Here is an 11,163-nt window from a genome sequence, read left to right as displayed (position 1 = left end):
TTCAGTAGGATCCCCTTTCTCAGTGAAACCTCAATCCGTGATTTATAACCAACCAGGCTTAGGGCCCAGAATATTTCCACTTTATCAACCAGAAATAAGGTATGTTTGAATTGTTCCTTAGGGCCTTGGTAGAAATGTGCAGTCACTGGAGGCAGGACCAGTGTTAGAACTGAGTTTTTACAATATATACATCTTTTTTGCACTGTTGGTGTCTCATAGAAGGAAAACTAGTTCTAACATTTTCGTCATCATAGAAAGACACAGATCTGTGCAGACCTGGTCCTCTACAAACTTGTGTCCTTAAATGTCAACTGGGTCCTGGTAGCTACTCAGCAATTCTTTTATTCATTCATTTAACAAACCCAACTGTGATCAGTGCTCATGAGGTGAGTAACTCTGCCTAGACGTTTCAAGGCAGCTTCCCAAAGAAGTGATACCTAAATTGAATAGTAAGATTTAAAATAGATAGCCAGTCAGTGGAGTAAGGAAAGGATATTCCAGACATATAAACAGATAGGAAAGCACAAAGCACCATGGAAATTCAAAGGAGGGAATGATTAATTCAGGGATGGAAGGTTTTGGTATGCAATGAGTATCAAATGATAAGGAGAATCTCAATTAGTGAATGTATAGATGATAGAAGTTTGGCATTACAGAGAAAGTACATTGAGCATATAAATGGAAGAAGGCAGTGGTAACATGGATGAGAACAGCTGAAGCATATGGGAGATTATCATGATCAAAATGTTTATTGATTCAGAGTGCTGTTTTCTAGAAGCCTTTTTTAAAAAAATATTTTATTTATTTATTTCTAGAGAGAGGGGAAGGAAGGGAGAAAGAGGGAGAGGGACATCACTCTGTGAAAGAAACATTGATTGGTTGCCTCTCGCACTCCCCCAGCTGGGGACTGGGCCTGCAACCCAGGCATGCGCCCTAACTGGGAATTGAACCGGCCACCTTTTGCTCTTCAGGATGATGTGCAACCAACTAAGCCATACCAGTCAGGGCATTTTCTAGAAGTCTTTAAAAGATTTTCTCCTTCAGTCTTCAGCCAATGTATTGGGCCCCCTGGTTCCTAAATGTTTGTTTTAGGAGGCCTGACCTCCTAATGAGCAAATTGGCCAGAGTTTTGTGTGTAATATTTATTTTGTAACTGTGGGGAAAAATATGGAGAAATGATGCAAGATTTACATGTATACCTTTCATGCAGGGACAATCTATGTGGAAGTATCGAAGAAAAAATATTTGAATTTAGACGTAAAAAAAGCAATGACCTCTCTACAGCCTGAACTAAATCATCCACATCTTCCAAGTAATATAAACACTGAATACTCTTGAGATTCTTGAATTTCATGTTTTGGAGGTGATACTCTGTATTTCTTTTGTTTTATTAGTTATCCTTAAAAACTGTCAAAAACCAAAGTTAATATCTTAAGCTTTCCTCTTAAGGAACACCGGGACCTTAGAATACTTGTAAATTACAAGGGCATTTCTAACTAACTTGTATGCTAGTGTGGTGAAATATTTTAGACCTGTGAAATTAAAAGTATTATTATTTATAGAAACTTTTTGTTTAGATTTAGCTATGTGTTTAGAAAATGTTTGTTTACCAGCCCTTTTTGCATTGGAATAATTTCCCTCTCCCTGAACTACATCTTTTAGAAGTTTATTTACTTTTGTTGTGTTGGTGATACATTATTTTTGTTTATGTGAAAATATATTTCTTCATACACATTATTTTAAAAATAAATTTCAAGTTGATATACACATACAAGCTCTATAAACATTCCTGCATGAGTCTTCTTGTGGACAATTGTGGATATATATCTTGGGTAAATAGTAGAATGGCTGTGTCACATAGTAGATGTTTGTCTAAAATTAAAACTGCCAAGATCTGACCAGGTGGCTCGGTTGGAGCATCATCTCATACACCAAAATGTTGCAGTTCTATCCCCGGTCAGGGCACCCATCTAGGTTGCAGGTTCAATCCCCAGCTGGGGCATGTATGGGAAGCAATTGATCGATATTTCTCTCTCCCTTTCTCTGTCTCTCTCTCTAAAATCAATAAATATATCCTTGGTTGAAGATTTAAAAAATTAAAACAAAAACTGCCAAAAAATTTTCAAAAACTATACCACTTTATCCCACCAGCAATATATGAAAATTCTAGGTGCTCAAAGTTCTGGTCAGAATAAAAAATAATAATAATAAATATTAATTTACTGCTGTTAATATTGTAAATTTTAGGCATTCTAGTGGCTTTCTAGTAATATAACATGTGGTTTAATTTATATTTCCATGACGACTAAACAACTTTTCACATACTTATTGGCCATTTCAATATCTTTTTTGAAGTGTTGGACTATTTTGTCCATTTTAATGATTTTTTCTTTGTTTTTTGATTATTGATTCATAGTTTTTATATATTCTGAATATTAATTATATTGAATATATTATGGAAATAATTCCTCCTAGTCTGTGACTTGCCTTTTCATTTTGTTAATGGTATCATTCAATGAGCATATATTTTGTAATTTTAAAGTCCAATCGATCAAGTTTTTTTATAATTAATTCTTTTTATGTCTTCAGAAGCATTTGTTTATCCCAACATCATAAAGATATTCTTCATTTCTTTTGTAGAAACTCTGAAGTTTTAACTTTTACGTTTAGATCTATGATCCATATAAAATACATTTTTAGCCCTGGCTGGTGTGGCTCAGTGGATTGAACATCAGCCTGTGAACCAAAGGCTCAACAGTTCAGTTCTTAGTCAGGGCACATGTCTGGGTTGCAGACTGGGTCCCCAGTAGAGGGCATGTGAAAGGCAACCACACATCAATGTAAAAAAAAAGATTAAAAAAAATACATTTTTATGTTTTTTTATTGTTGTTCAGGTACAGTTGTCTCCATTTTCCCCTCACTAGTCTCCCCCACCCCAGCCATCCCCACCTCCCACTCTCGATCCTACTCCTCTTTGGTGTTGTCCATGTGTCCTTTATACATGTTCCTGAAAACCCCTCCCACTTTGACCCCTTTATTCCCTCCCATCTCCCCTCTGGTTACTGCCACTTTATTCTTAATTTCAGTGTCTCCGGTTATATTTTGCTTGCTTATTTGTTTTGTTGATTAGGTTCCACTTAAAGGTGAGATCATATGGTATTTGTCTTTCATGGTCTGGCTTATTTCACATTATGCCCTAAACCCCAGTATACCCTGAATCATCAATACAAAAGAACCTATGCACTCCATTGTTCATACCAGCACAATTTACAACAGCCAAGTGCTGGAAGCAGCCTAAGTGCCCATCAGTAAGTGAATGGATCAAAAAACTGTGGTACATTTACACGATGGAATACTACGCAGCATCTTTATGTTTCATGAAAAGTAAGAGTAGTGATTTACTTTTCCATATAGTTATTTAGTTGTTCCTGCAACACTTGTGGAAAACAAATTTCTTTCTCCATTGGTTACCTTGGTGCATTTCTCAAAAATCAACGGACAACATGGGGATGTAATGTATAACATAAGAAATATTGTCAGTAATAACTGTGTATAGTGACAGATGATTACTAGACTTATTTTATTATGGTGACCACTTTGTAAGATATATAATTGTTGAATCATAGTGGTACACATGAAACTAATATTGTTTATCAACTATAATTAAAATCAAAATTTTAAGAAGACATCAGTGAATTGAGGGATGTCTGGGATGGCTGAATAATAAAAATTGCATGTGGAGATAACAAATAACATGAATATAAATAATGAGAGGATTTTTTAAAAGCAGCTGCAAAAACAATAACTAGTCAGTATGTGTGGTTACAGGGTCTTTTTTGTGAGGAGTCATATCATTATTATATATGTGACTTTGATCTCATTAAATCAGAATTCCCACATATGGCATTAATTCGCAAGTTAAAATTTTAAGAAAAGATTTGTTTCCCTCCTAGACACACACACACACACACACCCCAATTGACTATATATTTATTGGTCTACTTTTTATTTTGTTTTGTTCCATTGATCCAAACCTCTCTCTTTAGTCTAATAACATACTGTCTTGATTACCATAGTTTTCTGTAGGTCTTAAAATCAGGTGGTATTAGTCTCCCATGTTTATTTATATTTTTCAAGATTATTTTAGGTATTCAAGTTGTCTTTGAATTCCATGAAAATATTACAACCAGCTGATCAATTTCTATGGAAAAACAGGCCTCTAGAAAACTGATTGGTACTATATCGAATCTACAGTTAAATTTGGAGAAAACAGATATAGATATCTTTAAAATATCAGCACTTCCAAATCATGAACATGGCATAACCATTTATTTATTCTGGCATTTCTAATTTCTCTCCATTGATTTAGAGTTTTTAATGGTTACTAGTATATTTCATTATATAACTGCTGATAAAGACTGACTGGAACTTTATGTTTTATTCTTTTTTAACATTTTATTTATTTATTTTTAGACAGAGGAAAGGGAAGGAGAAAGAGAAGGAGGGAAACATCAATGTGTGGTTGCCTATCACATGTCCCCTACTGGGGACCTGGCCCACAACATTGGCATGTGTCCTGACTGGGAATCGAATCAATGACCCTTTGGTTCTCAGGCCAGTGCTCAATCCACTGAGCCACACCAGCCAGGGAAGACTGGAACTTTATTTTTAAATTATATTTCATTGTTTACATTATTACAGTTGTCCCAATTTTACCCCCTTTGCCTCCCTCTACCTAGCCTTCCCACTCCCTCAGGCAATCCCCACACTGTTGTTTGTGTCCATGGGTCATGCATGTATGTTCTTTGGCTAATCCCTTCACCTTGTTTCATCTAGGCCCCTTCCACCCTCCCTACTGACAGCTGTCAGTCTATTCTATGTTTCTATGCCTCTGATTTTATTTTGCTCATTAGTTTATTTTTTAATTAGATTACAAATATAAGTGATGTCATGCGGTATTTGTCTTTCACTGACTGGCTTAAGTCAGTAGCATAATAGTTTCCTGGTCCATTCACGCTGTGGCAAAAGGAAAGAATTCCTTCTTTTTTATAGCTGCATAGTATTCTGTTTTGTAGATATATCACAGTTTGTTTGTTTTTTATCCACTCATCTACTAATGGGCACTTACAAAACTCTATAGACTCCACCAAAAATCTACTAGACCTAATAAATGAATTTAGTAAAGTTGCAGGATACAAAGTCAATACTCAAAAATCAATGGCATTTTGCCCTGGCTGGCATAGCTCAGTGGATTGAGCATGGGCTGCGAACCAAAGTGTCACAGGTTTGATTCCCAGTCAGGGTACATGCCCGGGTTGCAGGCCATGACCCCCAGCAACTGCATATTGATATTTCTCTCTCTTTCTCTCTCCCTTCCCTATCTAAAAAAATAAATAAAATCTTTTTAAAAAATCGATGGCATTTTTATATACCAACAATGAACTATCAGAAAGTGAAACTAAGAAAACAATCCCATTTACTATAGCAACAACAACAACAACAAAAATAAGGTACCTAGGAATACATTTAACCAAGGAGGTAAAAGACCTGTACTCAGAAAACTATAGGACACCGAAGAAAAAAAATAAAGACACAAGTAAATGAAAGCATGTACCATGTTCATGGATTAAAATTAACATCATTATGATGCCCATACTACCCAAAGCAATCTATAGATTCAACACAATTCCTATTAAAACACCAATGGCATATTTCACAGATGTAAAACAAATATTTCAAAAATTTATACAGAACCAAAGAAGGCCCTGTATAGCCTCAGCAATCTTGAGAAAGAAGAACAAAGTTGGAGGATCACAATTCTGACATCAATCTATACTAGAGGGCCACTGTAATCAACCAACCTGGTTGTGGTACTGGCATAACAGCAGGCATATAGGTCAGTGGAATAAAACAGAGCCCATAAATAGACCATGTATTTATAGTCAATTAATATTTGACAAAGGAGGCAAGAGCACACAATGCAGTAAAGACAGTCACTTCAATAGGTGGTGTTAGGAAAATTTAACTAGTACATGCAAAATATGGAACCAGACCACCAACTTACCCCACAAGAATAAACTCAAAATGGGTAAAAGACTTAAATGTAAGTTGTGAAACCATAAAAATCATAGAAGAAAACATAGGCAGCCCTGACCACTGTGGCTTGGTTGGACATCGTCCCGTGAAAGGTCACAGGTTCAATTCCCAGTCAGGGCATATGCTTGGGTTGTGGTTCAGTCCCTGGTTGAGGCATGTTTGAGAGGTAACTGATCGATGATTCTCTCACATTGGTGTTTTTCTCCCTTTCTTTCTGCCTCCCTTCCCCTCTCTCTAAGAATAAGTCAATAAAATCTTTAAAGTAAAAATTTAAAAAAGAAAACATAAGCAATAAAATTTCAGCTATCTCATGTAGCAATATTTTTGCCAATATATCTCCTAGGGCAAGGGAAACAAAAAATAAACAAATAGGATTACATCAAATGGAAAAGCTTCTGCATAGCTAAAGAAACCATCATCAAATAAAAGCAAACCCAGTGTATGGGAGAACATATTTGCCAGTGGCACATCTGATAAGGCTTTGATTCAACACCAGGAAGATAATCCAATTAAAAAATGGGCAAAGGACCTGAACAGACAATTCTCCATGGAGGTCATACAGATGGCCCATAGACATATAAAAAATGCTCAACATCACTAATCATGAGAAAGACGCAAATGAAAACTACATGAAGCCCTGGTCCAGAAGCTCAGTTGGTTAGAGTGTTTTTCCAATACATCAAGGTTGTGAGTTTTGATCCCTGGTCAGGGCACATACAAGAATCAAGCAATGAATGCATAAATAAAAATATAAAATAAAACCTCAATGAGATAACACCTCATAACTAACATAATCAGTCTGGGGGATATACAGGAAGAACTAGGGCTTATGGGAGGAGCTCTCAAACTTTAGTAATTGTGAGAACCATATAAAAAGAACTCGATGTTTATAATAAAACTTTATGGTTCTAACTTCCCTTTCCCTTGACTCCCTTTTCCCTTTTATAAATGCTCCTTGTCAACTAATGATCATTGGAGCCAATTCAACACCACTAGGAATCCAAAATTTGTGATGCAGTGAAGAAAGAAACTTTATTCAATGCAAAAATCTCAATTGTGATGCAGCATGGCTGGGGCCAAGGAACAGCTCAATAGTGTTATAGCTCAGTTTGGAAGCAGTGTGGCTGTGTAACAACACAGCTGTTAGGTGGCCCTTGGGCTAGGCCCATTTCCGGCTAGACAGCTCTGCTCTGGTCTGCTCCACCTGCTCTTGTCCAGTCCAGTCTTCTCTGCACTGGATTGCTTTACTCTGCTCCTGTTATGTTCCACTCTTTGCCAGCAAGATATCTTGGGTGTTTCAGCTCCAGCAGAAGAAATGCAGTTTTCTTCAGATGAAAGGGAAATTGCACTCCCTAAGCCAGAGGGGAGGTGCCTTGTATAGACAGAAGTCCTTGCCTCTGGTCCCTAATTGATCCTTCCTCATGTTACAGTACACCGGGGTGGGGGGAGGGTGGCTAAGGGCGATATACTATTACCGAAAGGAACCCCCAGGTTTGTTATATCTGCCGCCAGAGGAAAGAGGTCTCTCAATGCCAGAGATTCATGAAAAGGAAACTTTTATTTAATGCTATACAGACTTAAAGTAGTGACCTAATGTCTTCACCAAAATCCCAAAGTCCCTTAAAACACCCACAAACACACACAGTCCTTCCTTCCCCGCTTTGCCCAGCCTGGGGTACCGTATCTCAGGAAAAGAAATAGAAGTCCGTGACTCAGGCAGCCCCCAGTTCTTCCCAGTAATCTGTCTCAGCTGGTAGACCTCTCTCAGTTCCCAGCACCATCAGCTGTGTCGCCGGGATCTCTGCTAAAGCCGGGTGGTGGTTTCCCCTTCTAAAGCTGCGGGGTTCCCCAATCTGGCAAAGCCACAAGGTTCTCTCTCCACTACCCCAGCCACGTGGTCCTCTCCGTACGGTGGCCACAAGAGTCTCCACTCAGCCAAAACCATGTGGTTCTCTCCCTGTGCAATGGCTGCAGGAGTCCCCACTCTGCCAAAGCTGCGTGGTTCTCCCTACCAATAGCTGCCAGGTCTCAGTTTAAATCCCCGCACCAGTCTTCCTTTGTAGCCCCATTTCCAATTCCTCTCACAATCAGCTACACTCGCCAGCACTCCCATATCCTTCCAGCTTTACTGGGCTGCTATTGTGAGTCTGGGCAGGCATACCCCATGCCATGGAGCCAATCTTCTCCAAGCTCCCACGCAGGTGCTGTAACTCGGGGGACCTGCACCTCAGTTACGTCTTAGTGAGGAACTTACTTCCATTCCCGCCCCCCAGCTTAGGGCGTGGCCACAGCTATTTACCATATCTATGCAACCAGTTAAAGGTTATAGGATATGTTAAATGACCACACCAGAGGTTAGCTGCAAAGCTGTTGCTATGCAAAAACAGCTCTCAATGGCCCTGCTCCATGTGTCTCTTCCCCCAGTTCACACTTGAAGGGGAAGGGGTGAGGACATCTTTAATATTTCCTGAACACCTTGAGTTCTGGACCCCATTCCAAATCCCTATTTGGGGCCCCCCTCTTGGCTGCACCCTATTACACTCATGCAAATGAGGACTCCAGATTTTCAGTTTGAGTCCTCGGAAAAGCAGTGTCTTGATTGGTCAGAATGGAGCTACTCTCGATTGGTCAGTGAAGATGCTGATGTGGTATAGCTGTGCAGCTCTGATTGGGAAAGTCTCAGTCCTATTGCTTAAGATAAGACTTCAGGAACTCGTTTATAAGGGCCAGCTCAGATGGCAGAAACACAGTGGAGGGAGGCAATTCAGTGCAGGAAGCAAGCAGCTTGGTGCAGGTGAGGCAGGATAGAGCATAGGAGGAAATCTGAGATTGGCGCTGCTGTTACTGGCCTGCGTCTAGCATCCTGGTTGCCAGAAAACACCTTTTATCACTTAGGTAGAATGAATAGCAAACCAAGGCAAGGAGGAGGAGGAAGACATGTGTCACCCACTAACTCAGCAGTCCTGAGCCTGGTCCAATATTGCCAGGTGTTCCAACATCACAAGGAATACTATGTTTTCAAGAAAGGAGGGAAGTCCTTGAAATTCAATGTAGCATTTCCACTATCTGGGAAAGCCTTGAAACTGTGCTTTCATCCCAAGGCCTGAAATGTGGGACAGGGCCCACAGTTCCCAAAGAAGAAGCCCATAAATAGCCTTGGGTAACTGCCCCCATTTGAATTAACTGCCAACAACATGAACAAATGGAGTCTGGAGCAAGATAAAGGATTCGGACTAACAGACCCCCACACATACCTAAGTTTGGGTAGCCACGCCCCCCCGGGAAAGCTGGCACCACGTTTACCTGCCAATAAATATATAACTTTTTTACTACCATCCTTCCAACTATATAAGTCCTCAGAACAAAGGACTCATTCTCTTGGCTCTCTGGCCACCTGGCTTCAGGCCACCCTAGGGGCTTTCCACCCTGGCCTTCAGCCACCCTTACTTTGGCCACCCTGCTTTGCCCTGAATCTATGCCTTTCACTTGCCCATCCTAGCTAGGCTCGTTTTCTTCCATGGGAGCAGGTCACTAATAAACTCTGATTATATACTAATAGATTTGCTGATCTGTACTTCACATGTGTCAGTAAGAAGAACCAGGTCTCTCCCATCAATACTGGCTTCCCCGTGAAATGCAGTTTGCATGAGAAGCCCTTGTATAGAAAGGGCTACTAGGCCCTGTGTTTTTGTTTGTTTGTTTGTTTTAAATTTGAGCCCAGTTAGCCACCAGGAGACCTTCTTAGTAGGTATCTTCTTTCTCAGGGTCCACATCCTCCATCTTGGCATGCAGGCCACAGTGTGCACATGGTTTGCTGTGGTCACACACACTGGGTTGCAAATCCTCCCTTTGTCCCTAATAAATACTTTTAGCCAGTCTTTTAGCCTCTCCTCTCCATCCATTTAGTTACTCTGTCTGTCCCTCTGTCCATTCCTAAAGTTTTGCCTACTTTCCTCACTCCTACTGCATACTCTTCTTTCCAGACCTCCAGACATGCCTCTCTCCCACTCCTACTGCCCCACCCACTTTCCTCACTCCTGCCTATCCCTCCAGTCTTTCTCGCTAGGCTACCTTCTTACCTCTCCAGCCCCTCCTCATTTCCCAGCTTCAAACTCTGACATTTCCCTGATTCATTTCCTAAGTGTGTTTAGAGGACCCAGAACTGACACAGACTCCTTTTTGAACTCATTGTAATGGTCTGGCCACAGTAGGACCTTGTTATCCTCTGTCTCTGAGTTAGTCTATCCCACACTACTCCTTACTTCCTTCTCTACAAAACTCCAGCCCCTGGTCTCTCCCCAGCCCATTAGCCTCTCCTTTATGCCCAGTCATCCTGCCCAGTCTGCCTTCCTCAGGCTTCCACTCAGCCCTTCAGTCCTCCTACCACTCCACTCTCTCCATTCCTTCAGCAATCCACACAATTCCCCTTGCTTATATCTCCTGCCCAAGCTGCTTTCTCAGTCACCAACCTCTCTCCATTTCCAAGTCCTCCCACCTCACCCTTCTTCCCATTTGTACACATTTGTAATTTACTAAATTTCCCTGTGTACTTGTCTACTTCTGGATGTTCTACTGTATTCCACAGGTCTGTCTGTCTTCATGCCAAAAAGAACACTGGATTTAGAAATGAATTTGGGGGGCTCTTTCTGCACTATCCCAAGAATTGCTGTGGGATTTGAGGCACGTTCTGTTCTTTCTAGGCTTCAGTTTCACCGTCTGTAACATGAGAGGCTCCAACTAGATTATTGCTATTTCTAGCACTAAGATTGCCTTATACTATTAGGAACTGGAGAGTTCCTGCTGCAGCCTGCCTGCCTGCCTGCAACTTGAGGCATGGAGTTCTGGTTTCCCAGGTCTGACCTCTTCTTTAGCTCAGTGTTTGGGTGATTTTGGGTTCTTGGTTCCCCAGTCCAGGGTCTCATTGCACCTAGCTTCATTTCCTTGGCCTTGACAGGCTTTTCTCTGGTCCCTTTCTGATTCCTCTGGCATTCTACCATGAAAAAGTCACTTTATATGTGTGCTTAGAAATACCAAACTGGAAGGATTTTGGTATGTTGTGTGGAACAA

Source organism: Phyllostomus hastatus, unplaced genomic scaffold (genome assembly GCF_019186645.2).
Source record: "Phyllostomus hastatus isolate PE091 unplaced genomic scaffold, TTU_PhHast_1.1 phas_scaffold_255, whole genome shotgun sequence".
NCBI classification, from domain to species: domain Eukaryota; kingdom Metazoa; phylum Chordata; class Mammalia; order Chiroptera; family Phyllostomidae; genus Phyllostomus; species Phyllostomus hastatus.
This window is presented reverse-complemented; position numbering follows the sequence as displayed.